The sequence below is a fragment of the Neomonachus schauinslandi genome, chromosome 11, assembly GCF_002201575.2.
Source record: "Neomonachus schauinslandi chromosome 11, ASM220157v2, whole genome shotgun sequence".
NCBI classification, from domain to species: Eukaryota; Metazoa; Chordata; class Mammalia; order Carnivora; family Phocidae; genus Neomonachus; species Neomonachus schauinslandi.
This window is the reverse complement of record NC_058413.1, coordinates 108,489,947-108,510,751: the sequence shown is the minus strand read 5'-3', so window position 1 is coordinate 108,510,751 and position 20,805 is coordinate 108,489,947.

Genomic DNA, 20,805 nt, shown 5'->3' with positions numbered 1-20,805 from the left:
CCCGCTCAGCAGGAAGGGTGTCTGCCCTTCCCCGCTTGTGTTTTCTCTCTCTTGCTCTCTCTGTCTCAAATAAATAAGTAAAATCTTTTAAAAAAAATAAAACTCTCATTCTTGATTGGACTTTACTACCTCAAGCTATAGAATGCATTGTTTGTTTTCTTGTGGTTAGACCCATAAATAACAGGAAGAATATTAGCACATACTTCCTCAGTAATCACTTTCATCTTTGAGATTTTATTATTAAACAAGTTCAGTTCATTTTATCGGAAGTATTCATATTTCTGAGTCTCAGTTATCTAGACCAGGGATTTCACACTATGGCCCACAGCCTGGTTGCCAGTGTTTGTGGTTTTATTGGAATAAAGCCATTCCCATTTGTGTAAATACGTCTGTGGCCGCTTTTGTGCTAAAATGGCAGAATGGAATAGTTGTGATAGAAACCAACTAGCCTTCAAAGCCTAAAATATTTATTATCTCACTCTTTATAGAAGAGTTTTGCCAATCTCTGTTGTAAACTATGATTTCTTGATAAGGGGAGATCCTAATTACAACTAACATTCTCATTAAAGGTATTCAAGAATGGCACGGAGAAATAGTCTTAAAAATATCTCCCTCCAGGGCGCCTGGGGGGCTCAGTTGGTTAAGTGTCTGCCTTCAGCTCGGGTCATGATCCCAGGGTCCTGGGATCAAGCCCCCCGCATCGGGCTCCCTGCTCTGTCCCTACCCCCCTGCTCGTGCTTTCGCTCTCTTTCAAATAAATAAACAAAATCTTTAAAAATATATATCTCCCTCCTTTCTTCTATCAGCTGCTTTTTCTTCATGCTGTCCATACTCTTGTGTGTATAAGTGTGGGTGGATTTGCTGCCTTTTCCGCACAAACTGGTACAAATTGACCAACACCACCAGCATACATGTGTTTTACAGGTTGATTTCTTGGGTAAAATTGAAAAAAGAAATAAGTTGTAAACATTTTCTGCTACCATTCTGCTATTCTCCCTACAGTGGAGAGTCATTTTTCATCCAGATTATTTTTGAGAGGAGCTAACACAATTAAAACATTTCTCTTCAAGAGGTAACTCCCTATTGCTGTTCTCTGTGCCTTCTAATCTCAGTTTATGTCCCGGGAAACAGACATGTCTCAGTTGTGTCACCCTAACAAGCTGAATCTTTACAGTTTTCCTGTGTCTGGCTACATACGATTCATAAGATCTATGCACTGAAGGCACATTTAGTGAAATGACTTATGCAGTCTCATACGATGCTAACCTTTTTGTAATTTAGGTCCTCACTTAGGCAAAACGAGGTCTTTTTCTGAAGGAAACAAAAGTTAAAAGATAAATGTAAAAGTCAGGAAATGACAGATGTTGGTGGGGATGCGGAGAAAGGGGAACCCTCCTACACTGTTGGTGGGAATGCAAGCTGGTGCAGCCACTCTGGAAGACTGTATGGAGGTTCCTCAAAAAGTTGAAAATAGAGCTACCATATGATTCAGCAATTGCACTACTGGGTATTTACCCCAAAGATACAAAAGTAGGGATCCGAAGGGGTACGTGCACCCCGATGTTTATAGCAGCAATGTCCACAATAGCCAAACTGTGGAAAGAGCCAAGATGTCCATCGACAGATGAATGGATAAAGAAGATGTGGTAGATATATACAATGGAATATTATGCAGCCATCAAAAGGAATGAGATCTTGCCATTTGCAACGACGTGGATAGAACTGGAGGGTATTATGCTGAGCGAAATAAGTCAATCAGAGAAAGACGTGTATCATATGATCTCACTGATATGAGGAATTCTTAATCTCAGGAAGGAGGGTATGTGTTCTGGTAAGCACTGTGAATTGTGCAAGACTGTTGAATCACAGATCTGTACCTCTGAAACAAATAATGCAATATATGTTAAGAAAAAAAAAAGATAGCAGGAGGGGAAGAATGAAGCGGGGGGAGTTGGAGGGGGAGACGAACCATGAGAGATGATGGACTCTGAAAAACAAACTGAGGGTTCTAGAGGGGAGGGGGGTGGGAGGATGGGTTAGCCTGGTGGTGGGTATTGAGGAGGGCACGTTCTGCATGGAGCACTGGGTGTTATGCACAAACAATGAATCATGGAACACTACATCTAAAACTAATGATGTAACGTATGGGGATTAACATAACAATAAAAAAATTAAAAAGATAAATGTAAAGATAAAACAAGCAAAAACCTATACCCCTTTGCTGAAACAGAAAAGAGAGAAACCAGTGGTTAGAATCCCAACACGGGAGGCAGTTTCACAGAGTGTTGTGGGATTAGTTCGAGTCTCCGCGCTATGACTTAGCACCTATGTGACCTATCTGAGATCCATTTCTTATCTGTAATGTGAGATAATAATAGATCCTATTTCATGGAGTTGTAAAGGGGATTAAAAGAGTAATTGCACATAAAGCACTTAGCATAGAGCCTGATATTTAAGAAATATTCAACAAATGTTAGCTTTATTAATAGGGGCAGTAATACCTCCTTGTAAGACTTACTGTCTTAGCTTGGTCTGCTGTAACAAAATACCATCAGCTGGGTGACTTATCATCAACAGACATTTATTTTTCAGAATTCTGGGGTGTGGAAATCTGGGGTCATGGTCAGGTTCTAATTAGGACTATCATCCGGGTTGCAGACTCCTTCATACATCCTCATATGGCGAATGGCGAAAAGAGAGCAAGCTAAGTGTGTGACTTCTTCTTGTAAGGGCGCTAATCCCATTTATGAGAGCTTATCCTCATGACCTAATACCACCACATTGAGGGTTGGAATTCCATCATCTGAGTTTGGGGGGGACACAAACATTCAAATCAGAACACCTACTCTTAGGGAACAAATTATGTTCCAAGAGACTCTGGAGCAACATCTGTATGAACACATTGGTTCAGTGGGAGGCCAAGATGTGATAGTCCGTCAGGAATGAACGTGTACCTGAAAGGCTGACAGACGCTGAGAGCTGGCTGAAGAGGGGGTGTAGGACCGGCCTCCTGCGGTCAGAAGGGAAGGCAGTCTCACGAGGATTTAAATCCACTTTTAATCAGATACACTTTCTTCAGTAAGAAAGAATGTCATCAAGTGACTAGATTGACTAGATTTAATTACTTAGAAGAGATTTTCAAAATGGCCACTGCCTTATTTAAAAATAAGTTGATTACTCATATTTTTATAAATATGAGATTAAGAACATATTTTGTTTTGGACATTAATTTTAATAATATATAGAGTATTTCTATTTAATTGCCATCTCTAATTCATCAACAACAACCAAAAACCCACACATATCTTCCAAAATCATTAGATAGTCAGAGGGAAAAAATACTAAAAGAAAATAAAAAATAAAAAATAGGGCCCTGTCTTCTCCCACCTGAGGAGGAAAAGGAAGGGTCTCTCTCTGAGACCAGGAGATGGGGCCTTCCTCTCTGCAAAAGTAATGATTCTGCTGAACAGTATCACACTGACAATTATTCTTGTTCCTCTAGCTGTGGTAAGCTAGTGGGAAACCATGCAGGGTGGTCATCCTTCTTGCTGAGATCTTGGCCTCAGAATACATAGGGGATCTGATGATGATGCCTCAACTTACAAAAGCAAAAGCAGTGGTTTTATTATTAGCAAATTTCAATAAAAGTATTCACCTGGTATATGGCTTCAGGGATCTTAACAAGGTCCCCAGGGCTGCTTCCTCCCATCAGTCACATGCAGTCTCTTCTCCTCTTCTAAACTAGCTTTAAAATGGAGTCTTTTTATTAGTTGGTATTTAGGCTTTCTTTTGCTACTCATTTTTTTTTTTTCAAAAAAATATCAGGTTTCTTTTAGCAATAAAAACATCAAGATCCATTAATATTTTGATTACCAGTTTCTTTTAGCAATAAAAACATCAAGATCCATTAATATTTGATTACCAGTTCTTCCTACTGTAACTGATTGGTAAGTATAATATTTTTTAAAGTTTTTTTTAAGAGTTATTTTAAAAATCTGATTGTAGAGAGTAGAGGAAGATAATCCTGATGTCATTAGCAGAGTTGCAGGAGAAAGTGCAAATTAGCTAAACTTATCTTCAGGAATAGAAAACATGGATGCGTTTGCCAGACAGTGGGCCTCTGTGGGTGATCCTTCAGGTCAGTTAATAAGCTCAGGTCTTATTTGAATTGGATTACGATATTTTCCGTAAGCTGTGGAAGTTTCCTTTTGAGAAAAAAATGTGAAGTAAAATGTAAATGGAGTAAACTGTGTAATAAATGAAAGCAGATTTCTTTTACTTTTAGGAAATTATCTTTGTGCTCATCTGTGAAATTTATGACCATTTTTAGTATTACTGTATTAGAATATCATTCCATGGGTGGGTGCCTGGGTGGCTCATTCAGTTAAACGTCAGACTCTTGGTTTCAGCTCAGGTCATGATCTCAGGGTTGTGAGATCGAGCCCTGCGTCGGGCTCTGCGCTTAGCGGGGAGCCTGCTTGAGATACTCTCTCCCTCTCCCTCTGCCCCACCCCTGCTTGCTCTCTGTCTCTGTGTCTCTCTCTAAAGAAGTAAAATCTTTAAAAAAAATAGAATATCATACTACAACTAATTAAATCTGTTTTATAAACAAGCCACAACAAACAACAGAAAAACTACAGGGAAACATGTATCTGTTTAAATCAAGAATTTGTCCTCCTGGGGCACCTGGGTGGCTCAGTCAGTTGAGCATCTGACTCTTGGTTTCAGTTCAGGTCATGATCTTGTGTCGTGGGGTTGAGCTCAGCTCAGTGGACTGGAGATTCTCTCCCTCTCCCCTTCCCTCCCCCTCTGCTCCTTCCCCCACTCATGTGCTCACTCTCTGTCTGTTTCAAATAAATAAATAAAATCTTAAAAAAAGAATTTGTCTTCATTTTAGATGTCAAGCTCTCTGAAAGTAATTTAAGTCCCCGAAATCATGAGTCAGTTGCTTTCTGATATATATAAAGTTCAAAGCTATACCTACTTTCCTGCAGAGGCCATAATCTAGTCATACAATCTTTGATTTGTCAGCTTGTCTACTTGGCAGGAACCTGGAAATGTCAGGTCCTGTCACATTTAGTCTTTGTTTAATGAGTCCTGATGAATCACATAAACTTCATTTTTATTCTCCCCCACACCTGCCACCAATGCAAACATAGGTGTAGACTAATATGGAATCTACAGATGGGATTTCCTCAGTCCTTTCCTAAACTCAGCCAATCCCTTCTGTGAATCTGGAAAGTTGGGAAAGATAAGATATTAAAGATAGAAAAATAGAGTCCACTATTCTCATAGATTACAAATACTTAGGCTCTGAAAGCTAAACTTACTGTTCACCAAAAGTTAGTGGCAAAACCAGGAATGGAGACTAGATTATTGATTCCTGTTTTGAGAATATAACTTTTATTTTCACTTAAAACATACATTATAAATGTGAACAATTTTTTTTTACAATATGTTCTGAAATGGAAGGATTGTCTTTAGAGTCATGTGCCTTCAGATTATTTTGGATAAATTCCTTCAATTTTTCATTCATTTTCTTCCTTAGCCAGTAATAATTTGGAAAAGCCTATTAAATTATTTTTTCCGTTTATTATTTTTCCATTATCAACTCCTGTTGCCACAGTTTGTAAGATAGTGATTGATTTTCTGATTTTATAGCTGATAAATAGTTACTTTATAAAACTAGTAAAATGTATGTATAGAGACTTAAATGTGAATCCAAAAAAAAAAAAAAATCATGTATAATCTCAATCCTTAAATAATCCACCAGAGCCATTTTGGAGCATTTTTTCTTTTTTTTTAAATTTTTGATATCAATCAAGCATTCATTAAATCTATCAGTCATTTTTATCCATTTTCTCAACTTATTATGGAGTATTTAAAATTTTTAGAAGCTGGATATATACTTAACTGTAAGATAAATATAGCCCATTTTGGATTTCTATTTCATATTTCTTCTGAAAGTTACAATTAAATAGTTTCAAAGCAATAAATTACAACTATAATTTCAAAGGAGAGGAGCAGAGTGTCCTGTGAATATATAACAGAGGAAATTCAGTTGGAGGGAGGCCAGAAACTCCCTTAGAAAAGTGACCTTCACATTGATCCTGAGCGATGAGTAAAAGTTAGCTAGATAAAGAAAAAGTAGGGGAAGGGGTGAAGACAGGTGTATCACACATCCTACACCTCACTTTTAAATTCCACTTTTTATTTTAAATGTTAAAAAAAAATAGCTGTCATTTATTGTGCCTGCCAAATAAAACTTGCCCTTTCTAGTTTTCGCCTTTTTTTAAGTAATCTCTACACCCAGCGTGGGGCTCGAACTCACAACCTAGAGATCAAGACTCACATATTCTACCCACTGAGCCAGCCGGGTAGTCCCCTAGTCTTCACACTTTTTTATAAAATGAATATAAATATAATTTAATAAATGAGGAAATTACAGGATGTTTTCAATGCCCTTCCTCATATATTTTGAATACCCATTATTTCAATTGTATAAGTAAACTATAATGACAGTTTTTTTTTTTTTAAGATTTATTTATCTATTTGAGAAAGAGAGAGAGCGTGTGCACATGAGTGGGTGGTGCTGAGGGAGCGGGAGAGACAATCTGAAGCAGACTCCCCCGCTAAGCCTGGAACCCGAAACGGGGCTCGATCTCACAACCCTGAGATCATGACCTGAGCTGAAACCAAGAGCCAGATGATTAACCTACTGCACCACCCAGGCGCCCCATAATGACAATTCTTAATCAAAAATACTTTCTGACTTATTTTGCTAAGGCAGTCAGAGAAAGACAAATACCATATGATTTCACTCATATGTGAAATTTAAGAAACAAAACAGATCAACATGGGGGAAGGAAAAAAAAGAAAGAGGGAGGCAAACCATAAAACAGACTCTTAATGATAGAAAACAAACTGAGGGTAGATGGAGGGAGGTCGGTGGGGGATGGGCTAGATGGGGGATGGGCATTAAGGAGGCACTTGTTGTGATGAGCCCTGGGTGTTATCCTAAGTGATGAATCACTGAATTCTACTCCTGAAACTAATATTATAGTATGTGTTAACTAACTTGAATTTAAATAAAATCTTGAAAGAAAAAAAAAAAAACAAAAAAACCCTTTCTGTATATATAACTGTTTCCTTATTATATATTCCAAACTCTGCCACAACTTGGCTAAAAATAGTGATAATATTAATGACTCTCAAAACATATTGATAAAATTATTTCAGGAAATACACCAATTAGTTATTCTAATGGTACTATAGGTGAGTTTCTATCTAATGTACATATAGTGTATATTTTTTATATCCTACAATAATTATTTTTAATTTTGAAATATTTGAATATTTGAAAATTTTATTTTTACATTCTTTTTCTGCTTATGATAATTTGCCGTATGATAAATTAGTATTTTGTGTGTTCTTGCTCTGTATTTGTATATTTTTATTGGTGTCTTTATTAATTTTATTATTTGTCAGAAATTTTTTATATATTAAAAGTATTAATGCATTAGATATTTTGTTTGGCAAATATTTTCTTCATTATTTATTATTATTTAGCTTTAATATTTAAAAATTTTACATAAAACATATTGACATTATCTTTTTACAGATTTTTAAACTAGTCTGTATCAGAGATTGTATATTCTATATAGATAAGAAAAAGAACCCCAACCCCACCATGATCCTCCGTAGCCAACCTTGGTCACCTATTTTATGTGAATTTCTGGAGCTTTTATTCTAGACATTTACATATCTACACATTTCATATAAGCTTTTCTTTTCCAAAAAATTGGTATTCTATAAGCATTGTTCTTCATGGTATTAATTTTTTTAAGATTTTATTTATTTATTTGACAGAGAGAGACACAGTGAGAGAAGGAACACAAGCGGGGGGAGTGGGAGAGGGAGAAGCAGGCTTCCCGCCGAGTAGGGAGCCCGATGTGGGGCTCGATTCTAGGACCCTGGGATCATGACCTGAGCCGAAGGCAGACGCTTAACGACTGAGCCACCCAGGCGCCCCTTCATGGTATTATTATGTCCTAGAAATTATTTCTTGTTGGTAAAATTTATTTGTTGTTGGTAAAAATAGCTCTGCCTCATTCTTGTAAACGTTTATATAGTGTTTCATAATGAGAAGTTAGAATTAAAAGCAGTGATATGCTAGGAAGTGTTTAACAACCACTTCAATGGGGAAGAAAAAGATTAAAGCCCTGATTTTTACCTTCACTGACTTGTGAGGTGGAAATAATCTTACTCTTCATGGTTTGAAGCTACCAGTAGTTTATCTACCAGATCACAACAATTCTGAAGATAACAGTTGGCTTTTTGGCCAGTTGTACAAAGCTGATCCTTACAGGCTAGCTTCCCAGGTGGGGTGACTTCTTGCAGGAGAAATGATGTACAGCACAGTACTTGAAGGAAATGATGTCAGCAGAATGCTGAGGCGGGGGGGAAGGCTTGAGGCCCCTGGCTGGCCGCATCCTGCAGCTGTGATCACAGGCTTAGACCCTGGCTCCTGAGGGGGAAGAGCTACTCCTGCAGTCAGGAATGCAGAAATGGTAGAACAGAGTAGAAACCAAGTGTCCACCTTGTGAGGTGGCTATAGTCCCTCATTCAGCCAAGGAGAAGCAGATACTTCTGTTCCTACAGGTTGTAACGTGATTACCAGAGGTCTACATTTCTCTCTCTAGGGATCTGACGTCTGGCCTTGAACCTGTCCTGAAATTCTGGATGCATTTTCTCCCAAAAAATTCTGTTCCAGTATGCGAGCATTCTTTTTAACTAATCCTCTACTAATGAATATTAGATTATTTCCAGTTTCTCATTTTTAAGAACAAAGTTTCATTAAGTGCCATTATATATGCAAATATATAACTATTTCTGAATGGTAGTAAACTGGAATTGGAATTGGTTAAAATAAATAACTTAAACTTTCCCTAAAAAATGCCAACATGTCCTCCTAGATCTGACAGTTCAGATCTTCACCTCCAATTCTTGTGTGTACTTGTTACCCTTCAGTGTTTTCTGGATTGTTTATTTGAAGTTTTTAGGTGTTTCCAAAGTAAAGGACATAAAAAGAGGTATCTTGAAATGATTTAACTTGGATTTTCTCACTACTGTATTGATCACAGTTTTATGTCCTTATATACCTTTTGTATTCATTCTTGGAAATCTTGCGCATACAGTCTGTTTAATTTCTTGGTGTATGTTTTTTCTTAACCATGTATGGAAGATTACTATATAATGTGGATATTAACTTTGATCTATTATAAATGGTTTCAAATTATCATTTACCCTTTAGTTTTGACCATGGTGCTTTTCTTCCTACAGAATTCTATGCCAGTGTTTCTTCCTTATAGCTTTTGATTTTTGTATCTAGCTTAGTAAGTCCTTCTTTGTTTATTATATAAGAATATTTTCCTATATTGGCTATGCATATCTCTAAAAATTGCTTTTCTTTCTGGTATGAAAGGGTAATATAAGTTCGTAAATATTGCTTATCTATTTCTTCCAATAATTTATTTTTTTCCCACTGAGCTGCAAGGTTTCCTTTGTTTAAAAGGTTATGATTATAGACTCCTTATTTAATTCCATTGACTTATTTGTGTTCTCCTGTAATAATACTATTAGATATGTTCACTGGGGTTGTACTGAGTTTATAGATACATATTTGGATGTTCCACTTCTCTTATAATTTATTATTATTATTGAGGCTTCTTTATCTGCTTTGACATATTATTATATACATCAGAACTATTTCTTGTTATATTTATCCCCAGGTGCTCATATCAGTTAGGATTCTCGGTTACAAGCAACAAAACTCTCAGGACAAAAGTAGGCAATAAAGACTTTTTCCAAAGATACTGGAGGCTCACATACATAAGGGGCAGGGGGAAGCTTTTCAGTAGGCAACATCCAGAGTTCTTCTGGAGTGCTAAGAAAATGGAAATACAGTAACACTGAAGCAGCCAAGCACAGCCGGGTGTGGACTCTGCGGCTGCATTAATCCAGTCCTATCATTCTTTCTGAACTTGAGTCATGAGCTCACCATTGAAAGTTCTCGAGAGTCCAGTGGGCTGAGTTGAGATGGGATACCTGTCTTCTCTCTGTTCCAAGGAGCTGGAGAGAAAGATCTAGGTCTTTTTGACTTGCACAGATGGAGTTGGACTCTTGGGATTATTTCTCACAAAAACCATATTTCCTGGTGCAGTGCTTCCCTCAGAGGAAACAAGGGTGCAGGCAGGAAAAGGGGGTGGGTCAGGTAGGAAGAGCAGCTGTTAGTATTCCATGGTAGGTAGGGAAGCTCCTCAGGTTTATCTGTTTATCTTGTATTTGCTTACTTAATGCTTCTCTTAATTCAAAGAATTGTTCACTTGACTGGCATAGATTTTCTAGGTAAGCATTCATATTATAAATACAAATTATTATACATATAATGTAAATGTAAATCTTGTCTCTTCATGTCTAATGTTGCATTGTCATTTTTCTTATTTCATTGCAATTGTTTTTGGCTGCTCTTGAGCCTATTGTTATTTCCTAAGTAAGAATGACATATTGTTTATAAATATCAAATAGTTCTCTAAGCCTCAAAGTCAAAAACAGATTTTCTAAACTCCACCCTTATTTGTCTTCCAATTTCTCTCTCTCTGTAAAGACAAACTTTTGAGTCTTTCATCTAGTTTTTCTGATATTTACATTCATATTCCTGGACAACTTATTTTTTTAAGTTTTTATTTAAATTCCAATTAATTAACATACAGTGTAGTATTAATTTCAGGTGTGCAATGTAGTGATTCGACACTTCCATACATCACCTGGTGCTCATCACAACAGGTGCCCTCCTTCATCCTCATCACCTGTTTTCCCAAACCCTGCCTGCCTCCCCTCTGGTCACCATCAGTGTGTTCTCTGTAGTTCAGAGTCTGTTTCTTGGTTTGTCTCTCTCTCTCTTCCCTCCCCCCCCCACCATGCTCATTGCTGGATCACAGGGTAGTTTTATTTTTAACTTTTTGAGGAACCTCCATACTGTTTTCCAGAGTGGCTACACCAGTTTACATTCTCACCAACAGTGTAGGAGGGTTCCCCTTTCTCTGCATCCTCACCAATATCTGTTGTTTCTTGTGTTGTTGATTTTAGCCATTCTGACAGGTGTGAGGTGATATCTTATTGTAGTTTTGATTTATATTTCCCTGATGGTAAGTGATGATGAACATCCTGTCATGTGTCTATTGACCATCTGGATACTCTCTTTGGAGAAATGTCTTTTCATATCATCTACCCTTTTTAAAAATTGGATTATTTGGGGTTTGGGTGTTGAGTTGTATAAGTTCTTTATATATTTTGGATACTAACCCTTTATCAGATATGTCATTTGCAAATTTTCACCCATTTTGAAGGTTGCCTTTTAGTTTTGTTGGTTGTTTCCTTCACTGTGCAGAAACTTTTTATTTTGATGAAGTCCCAATAGTTTATTTTTGCTTTTGTTTCCCTTGCCTCAGGAGACATATCTACTATGAAGTTGGTATGGCCAACATCAAAGAAGTTACTGCCTATGCTCTCCTCTAGGATTTTTATGGATTTAGGTCTCATATTTAAGTCTTTAATCCATTTTGAGTTTATTTTTGTGTATGATGTAAGAAAGTGTTCCAGTTTCATTCTTCTGCATGTGGCTGTCTAGTTTTCCCAACACCATTTGTTGAAGAGACTGTCTTTTTCCCATTGGATATTCTTTATCTTTAGAACTTCTTCTGAATTTATTTTAGGCAGACATTACTGGTTCCCCATTATAGTAGCTGAGCCTTTAACTCACTTGTGTAATTTCATCCTTATTTCCCTACTTTTTTTTTTTCCCAACATACTTAACGTATAATTAGTTAAATCAGTAGCAGGCTCTTACACTATTCTATGTAGGTGAATACATACATATTTTTTTCACTGAGGAGGCCAAAAATATAGATTAGATTATTTATTCTTTAGTCATATTATTTTTCCTCAGATTTAACCATTGCCTTATTGCTTTTATTTACATAATTATCTATTTATCTTCCATTACTTTTCCCAAAAGCAGTAATTTTCCACACAAGCCATAACACACCAAATTGTATATCCGGCTTGTTTCTGTTTTTAAATTCCTGGTGCTCTTACTCCTTCTTCTCTTTTCCCTTCTGCTGCCATCTGCACCGCTTGGTCCTCACCTGCCACCGGGCCTCCATCTTGGCACTTTCTTTCACCCTCCTTCCACAGTGAGGCCTCCTTTCTGGATCCCACTCCTTCCTCTTGTTTTACTTCCCACAAGTACCTTTTCTACAACTTCCTAGGAAAGGATACTTGGAAGATTAACTGTTAAATCCTTAATTATTTATTTTAAAGATTTTTAAGTATTTATTTATTAGAGAGAGAGAGAGTGGGGAGAAGAGCAGAGGGAGAAGGACAAGCAGGCTCCACACCCAGTGCAAAGCCCGATACAGGGGCTCAATATCACAACCCCAAGATCATGACCTGAGCCAAAATGAAGAGTAGGATGCTCAACTAACTGAGCCACCCAGGCGCCCCAGTCATTGATTAGTTTTAAATGTCTTTAATCTGTTTTACAGTTTTAATGGTATTTGGTTGTAACAGAGCATGCTAGGTTAAAAAAATAATTTTCCTTGGAATTTAGAAGATGTTGCTCCATTTTACTCTAGGATCCAGAATTGCTACCGAGTAGCCCAGTGTCATTTTGATTCCCACTCCTGTAATATGACCTCTGATGCTTTGAAGATTATCTTCTTATCCACAAGGCTTTGAAAGTATGTGATGATGTACACAAATGAAATTCTTTATTCATTTTACTGGTCATCCAGTAAACCTTTCCGGTATTGACTTTTAATGTGGGCCTCTTCACTTCTAGGATGTTTTCTTGCTTGAAAACTATATCATATATATTAGTTGTATCCACAAATACATGGTTTTATCTGCACTTTTATCCTTGTTCTTCTTTATTTGGGTTTCTTAACCGTGCCTGCTAAGTATTACTCGGCTGCCCTGCCCCCCAGTGTTGCTCCACAATCATCTGTCAGTAGACTGCCTTCTGTTGTTGCTCCTGAGGCCTGATTTTTTTCAGTTTTTATCAAAATTCTTTCTCTTTTTCAAAATAAAGAAAACTTTCATATTTGGTAATGTGTACTCAGCATTTAGAAGCATACATTACTTCAAGCATCTTATTAAACTTTGGCTCTTATAGGCAAACATGGATAAAGAACAAAGAAGCTGTGGTGGGTTTTCATTTACAATATATTTCTTTCATTACATGAAAAGTGATGTTATTGGTTCTGAAATGACTCTTGTAGTCTAGGAAATAATGAAAGTCCATTGTCACATAGCCATTCACTCGCTTATTAATTTTTTTCAAGAAAATGAACATGGATTAAACATTAGGAGACACTGACTTTGATGAAATAAAAGCTGAGACCTGTTCTCTGCATTGGGAGAGCTCTCAGCACATTAAAGAAGAATGTAAATGCATTAGAACAAAATAGGTTAATAAATATAGTGGCACAATGTTTTACTGCTGTCTATATGAGGGGACTAAATTTTCGAATTTCACAATGAACTCTAATTCTGGAGGTCATTTCGTCCAGAAGAGAAACAACAACAATGAGCACTTACTATGTAAGAATATCTTGACATACTTTCATTGACTCAAATGAGTAGGATACTATATCAGATTGGCAGGTGAGAAAATATATCCAGGCTTGCACTCATTCATCTGCTATTTAGCAGATACTTACCAAGTGTTGGACCCCATGCTCTGCACAGTAGAGACAATCAGAAATAAGACACTGACCCTGATTTCCTGGTGCTTAAGTTTGGTAGGTGTGAAATGCGTGTTGAGTAATCCCACACACAGAAAACAGGTGTTTAGGATGCATGTTACATGCTGTTGTCAGCACGTGCAGTGGTGGACTGTGGCCTCGTCATTCATTCAAGAACTACTTGAGGACTTTGGCTCATTGTCAGGCATTGTCCTACTGCTAGAAATACCACACAGACAAGTCAGACCCTGGTCTTACCCTCATGGGAATTACAAACCAGTAGATGCCCAAAAAGGACAGGAAATATGTTGGAGGTTATATATTTAGGAAATAGGGATCCCAAATTCCAAAATTCACACTGTAGCATGCACCTTTCCTAACATTCTGTGTCGTTTAGTGAGCTTTCGTCTCTTTGTTTATCTGCCCCCGAAATGAACATCCTCCCCGTGTTGGAGCATTGCCCACAGTGTATGAGTCTGTGGACACTGAAAGGACAGTCTGGTTTTCCAGGTCACCCGGGCAGAAACAGGTTGGGCATGTGGTGTTACCAGTACCGAATGCCCCCCCTCCATTTCATCTACGTTGAGGTGTCTCAGAGGAGGGGACATCTGTGAGCATCGTGGCAGAGAAGACGCCTGGTGTGCAGGAGCTCTCCACCATGGCAGTGCAGTCCGTGGCTCTGATACGGCAGTGGCCACAGGAGTGGTCTCAGCTGTGATTTTGACTCCACTTGTCCCTTTTTCTTACTCTTATTGAGTCTGGTTCTCCCTCCTTCTGGCGGCTGATTAAATCACCCAGATTTACTTTCCATTACTTGCAACTAAGAACCTAGGCTAATTCCGTTTGGAGTTTTTCATGACCAGCCCTGAATTTACCTGCCCAGTAGTGGATTGGATGAGGGTGAAATAAAATCGTCATGTGCTAATGCAGAGTTCTGTAACTTCCTCCTTCATCTCCTTTACTGTAAATGATCACGGATTAAAATACTGATAATGCTTTCAGGACCATCGACTGGTGTCATGGCAAAGACAGCCCCCTTAGAATACTATGGCTTATTGAAACCTATACATGGATTCGGCCAAAATGAGTATCTACAAATATCCAGACTCTAATTAAGAGCAGCTTGAAAACAACTGAAATCAGTAGTAAGCCTGAGATATTTTCCTTTCCTTCTAGTCTCCTCCTAGTCATTGTTAACCTTTTATTCTCACTTTGTAACTTGTTTTTTTAGATTTTTGTGTGAACAGCATCATCACTCTAAAAATGTGAACTGAAAAATCTGCCAAAATCTTTAACCTCATGATCACCAAATAACTGAGTACTTGTGATTTTCCAGTTTTTGACTCGTTACTCTGATAACATACACACACAATCTAAGGGAACTATCATTCAGGGAATTTGTTGATCCTCAAAGCTGTGGTTTCAGCCAGGGAACTCTGTCTCCTTACTACACCTGCTTTTGTCTGTGGTAACTGGTTTGCTTATTGATGCCTGTTTCCTTATAATTCATGAGCAATTTCTGTTTGAGCTTTCACTAACATTAATTTACACAAACCTTCCTTTTTTTTGTTGTTGAAGTTTCAAAGACGTTTATGTTTGCCATTAGCAAAGCTTGTTAAATAAATACATATCTGGCTAAATAGAAATTTTCTGTGATATTTATTCTTGATAGAAATTATTAAAGAATCTGTTGATTGAGCATGTTTAATTATAGGACTACATTAACACTTCTGAGAAAGAAAAATGATCCAGATGTCCGCATTTTTCATTCTGTCAGCCTTTCACATCTTTCAAGGATATTAGCTTGGCCACTGGGCATATGGCTCTATCAATTAATATTAATACACAGTAACTGATACATCTTCATCACCCAGAGGTTAAACTCTATATCCAGTAATTTGGATATTTCTAAATATCTGGATGTTTGGTAGATGGATATCTGAGCAATTAAAAAAATTCCAGATATTTATCTCTGAAGCCTATAATACCTAGAACTGATGCCTTTAATGGCTTATCCAAAATTCATTGAGAATAAGGAAAATCACTGTTATGTCAATATCAAATAAAAACAAAATACAGCATAAAGAGATGAAAAGACACATCAAGGTGCCTAAACTTAAGATATCATTAAATATCTCTGTGTAGAAGCAGATGCCAGTAGATGCCTTGTATCAGTTCATTTTTGCCCTTTTTATTCCATTACTATCATTGCTGTATTTCTAAGCACTTCAAATTGTTAGCTTTTGTGTTTATTTCTTTTTGAGTAGTTTCCTTGGGAATAATCTCTTTCAGATTGACTTATTTTAATTTTAGCTATATTATTTATTTACATCCTCCCTCTACCTTAGTATACCAAAATACATTATATTGATCCTTAATCCTGAGTGACACTCTGTGCTATAGTAGTTTATTTTATAAGAAAACAGCTATGTATAGTAAGTTTAATATTACACAGAAGACAGTGAAATCTTTCTAATCCAGATTTAGGAGTGGGGACAAAAGAATTCCAGATAATTTGAATAGGAGACCAAAATGAATGACTAGTGTATTCACTGTTGACCTTCATCCAATCACATCCCTCATTTTTCTTGCAAGATCTACAAGTGACTGAACAGCCTTTTGTTCTCATTTGTCGTTGGGGAAGGTTTAGCTTCATTCTCTTCCAGAATGGGAGAAACTTACCATACCCTGCCGTCCACCAAGTCTCACCTTCCCTTCCTGTTTTATTGCAAACACTACTACTGCTGTAATTATATATTTTATTGTGCTGTTATATATTGCAAATACTTACACAAACTTTATCACTTTGTGTGTCCAACACAGTCCAACGGCATATCAGTTTTTGTCTTCATTCTGTAGATAAGAACACCAAAGGGCCAAAGAATTAAGTAGCACATGATGGCTTGTTACATGGATTCACAGTTGAGAAGAGCTAGTTCCATAACCTGTGACTCCAACTTGGGTGGCCTTTCTAGGATGCCACAGCATCTCGCTGTCAGTGATTATGCTTCTAATAACTGTTTATTTAGCCAAACCCTTATTCTTTGGGCCCATGATAAAGCCCACGGCCACTTTTTTTACCTTATGCCACCAGGTAATACCGTTTGATAGTAAAGTATCAAAAATATTACTTTCTAGATATTAGAGTGTGGTAAGTGCAAGACAGAAGCATTTTTGTTGTATTATAAGAGAAGAATCAAATGCACTTGGGTATCAGAGAATTGAATCTCTGAGATCTCTCAGCCTCAGTGAACGGCAAGCAGACCCTTTAGTGTTACTGACTTACAGCTTTTCTCAGAGTTAGCTTCGTATGTATGGGGGCCAATTTCGGCTTTTCTCAATCATTTTAAGAGTAAATATGAGACTACAGAATAACAGGGCTGTTCCGTGGAATTGCATTTTACCAGTTTTAAAAGCTTGATCTCATAAGAATCCTGTGAAGGTGATGGAGCAGATTTGATAACTCTCATGCTAGAGATGAAAAACGGGGATAAAGGGACTAGTCCCAAGTACACAGAGATCCTGAGCATCAGATTGGGGGCTAGAGCTCTGTTTTCTTGACAGTCGAGTTTGCGTCTCTTCTCCCCGCCTGGCCCCTCTGGCCCGGCTCGGCCAGGACTGGGGAGCTGTGCCAGGGCCCCCGACACGTGGCATTTTGTGATCGGGATGTGGCAGCAGCAGCGGGTTTTCACCTCTGTTCAAGAGAGGGTACATCCTCTGGACCCTTTCAACGGCTCCCCTTGGTTCTCGGCAGGCATTGTGTAATCAAGCATTCAGAATTCTCTACGGTAAAAACTCAAACCCTCATTCCAGGGTAATGCATGAAAGGTGTGCTTCCTGGGAGACGTGTGTTCAGAAACGTGAGGGCACATCCGTCCTTTTCGGCCCTGGGTGCTGCTTCCCGCCGTGACTGGGTTTCACCCTCTCCCTGGGTTACATCCACGTGCTTGAGAGTCAGCACTGGGCTGTTCCGCTTAGGGTACCGAAAAGTGTCCACGCCGCGGTCATCCCTGCTTAGGACAAGGAAACAGAACACCTGCCTTGAAACAAAAACATGCAAGCAGGAAAACTTTGCTGACACTGCTCCCTCTCCCCTGCACAGTGGCTGGTTCATGAGCGAGTTGCCTCTATGACTTGACAGGAAACAAGTCTACAGTCTCTTTTCCATGAAGCAGATGCGTGGGAGCCCGAGCGAGCCTGTGCCTCTAGAGGGAGAGGATGCAGAGAGGAGCACAGGACGCTGAGCTGTGCCGCGAGCTGACAGCACTGTGTGGGGCACCAGTGAGGACAGAGTGGGCTGCCGAGGCATCTTGAGTGACAAATGACATCTCCACGTGGAATTCAGATGTTAAGGAAGGGTGCTCATTAAACCGCCTGTTAGCTAAACATCCCCTGTGTGTTAGAGCATATGCAAAATACTGCTTAGAGCAGGACATGATGTGGATATGTTGTCTGCCAGGCTCAACAGCATGTGGCACATTGTAGAACCGGCCAAGCCCTTTGTAACCGTGGGTCGAGTTTCACTTATTAGCCCTCTTTTATCTGAAACATGTACATGCGTATGGATGTTTCTCCATATTTCTCAAGTGAAGAGTGACTGAGTGCTCTAAGGAGCTGTAGTAGGCATCTGAATTTTAAAAGTAATTCTGAAACCCTCAGATTGTTTCCCAGAGTCAGGAGTCTCTCATGGTTTGTCTCCTTCTCTGATTTCCCCCCTTCAGTTTTCCCTCCCTTCCCCTGTGGTCCTCCATGCTATTCTTTACGTTCCACATATGAGTGAAACCATAAGATGATTGTGTTTCTCTGCTTGACTTACTTCACTTAGCATAATCCCCTCCAGTTCCATCCATGTCAATGCAAATGGTGGGTATTCATCTTTTCTGATGGCTGAGTAATATTCCATTGTATGTATGGACCACATCTTCTTTATCCATTCATCTGTTGAAGGGCATCCTGGCTCTTTCCACAGTTTGGCTATTGCGGACGTTGCTGCTGTGAACATTGGGGTGCATATGGCCCTTCTTTTCACTACATCTATATCTTTGGGGTAAATACCTAGTAGCGCAATTGCTGGATCATAGGGTGGCTCTATTTTTAACGTCATGAGAAACCTCCATACTGTTTTCCAGAGTGGCTGCCCCAGCTTACATTCCCACCAACAGTGTAAGAGGGTTCCCCTTTCTCCACATTCTCGCCAAATTTGTTGTTTCCTGTTTTGTTAATTTTTGCCATTCTAACTAGTGTAAGGTGGTATCTCAATGTGGTTTTGATTTGAATTTCCCTGATGGCTAGGGATGTTGAACATTTTTTCATATGTCTGTTAGTCATTTGTATATCTGTGTCTGTTCATGTCTTCTGCCCATTTATTGACTGGATTATTTGTTTTTTTGGGTGTTGAGTTTGAGAAGTTCTCTATAGATCTTGAATACCAGCCCTTTATCTGTAATGTCATTTGCAAATATCTTTCCGTGGGCTGCCTCTTAGTTTTATTGACTGTTTTCTTTGCTGTGCAGAAGCTTTTTATCTTGATGAAGTCCCAAAAGCTCATTTTTGTTTTTGTTTCCCTTGCCTTTGGAGACATGTCTGAAAGAGGTTGCTTTGGCTAATGCCAAAGAGGTTACTGCCTATGTTCTCCTCTAGCATTTTGATGGACTCCTGTCTCACATTGAGGTCTTTCATCCATTTTGAGTTTATCTTTGTGTGTGGTGTAAGAGAATGGTCCAGTTTCATTCTTCTGCATGTGGCTGTCCAATTTTCCCAGCACCATTTATTGAAGAGACCATCAGAGGGGAGGCAGTGGGAGGATGGGGTAACCGGGTGATGGGTATTAAGGAGGGCACATGTTGCGATGAGTACTGGGTGTTATATGCAATTAATGAATCATTGAACACTACATCAAAAACTAATGATGTACTATACAGTGGCTAATCGAACATAAAAAAAAGTAATTCTGATCTAAAAAAGGTAACACACTCTCAGAAAATCAGTATATACAGTGCTAGAAAAATTCATCATTGGGTTCAGTCGTAGTGATTGCAAGTTCCTTCTTCGCCATTTCAAATGCCATGTTGCAGCGTCACCTCGCTGTCCAGTTAGCTGTGTCCCGCTTCTCAGCTGGACTTCCATGGCTCTCCGTAACTTCACCCCAACCTACTCTTCTTATCTAACTTCCCGTTAATCTTTACTCCATACCCCCCATCTTCTGTTCATACTAACATATTTCTCTTCCAAGGCTTTCTGCTCTTCCCACTGCTTAAATGCCTTGTTCCCACTTTGGATCCCTACCCTCGGTTCTTCCTTTAAGTTCCAACTCACATGCATCCTCTCCCTTAAAGTATTTTCTACTTCCAAATAAGCATGGGTCACCCATTTAACCCTAATTACAGACATCTGCAGGAGACTGCAGCTAACAAGAGTCTTGCGTGAGCCATTCCCTATTCCTCACGCCTTCCGGGAAGCAGAATAGGCAGTCACTCTAAGTACTGGTGACTACAGGGAGGGGCAGACGTTTCAGGGATAAACAGTCATTTGATCAGGCTGAAAACGGCTAACCTGAGAGTGCTTTCTCTGTGCTTACCAAGTAATTTTTGAGAGCTCAACCTGCAGCGAAGTAAAGACTTAAAGAGGCAGGTTCTATGTTTATATTTACAGACTCTGTTTCAGAAAGACGCAGGGGGACAGTCCATTTGCATTAGCAGTATTTTTATTATCTTAATGATGACTAACTCACTAGGTTCTTTGTGTAAAACATTGAGGATTTCAGGATTCTTGTGTTACCCTTTCAGAGAGCTTTGTTAGATTACCATGTCCCCAGTATGGGATGATCCTCACAACATACTGTCAGCTGTCATGAGACATCCATTCTAATTGTTTTTCTTAGTTTGAACTCCAGAAATTAGGAATTATTAAAAATCATTAAAAATTATGGGAGGTACTTGGGTGTTTTCTTTATTTGAGAATGCTAGGACATATATACACTTGTTTAGCAAACAAATATCAA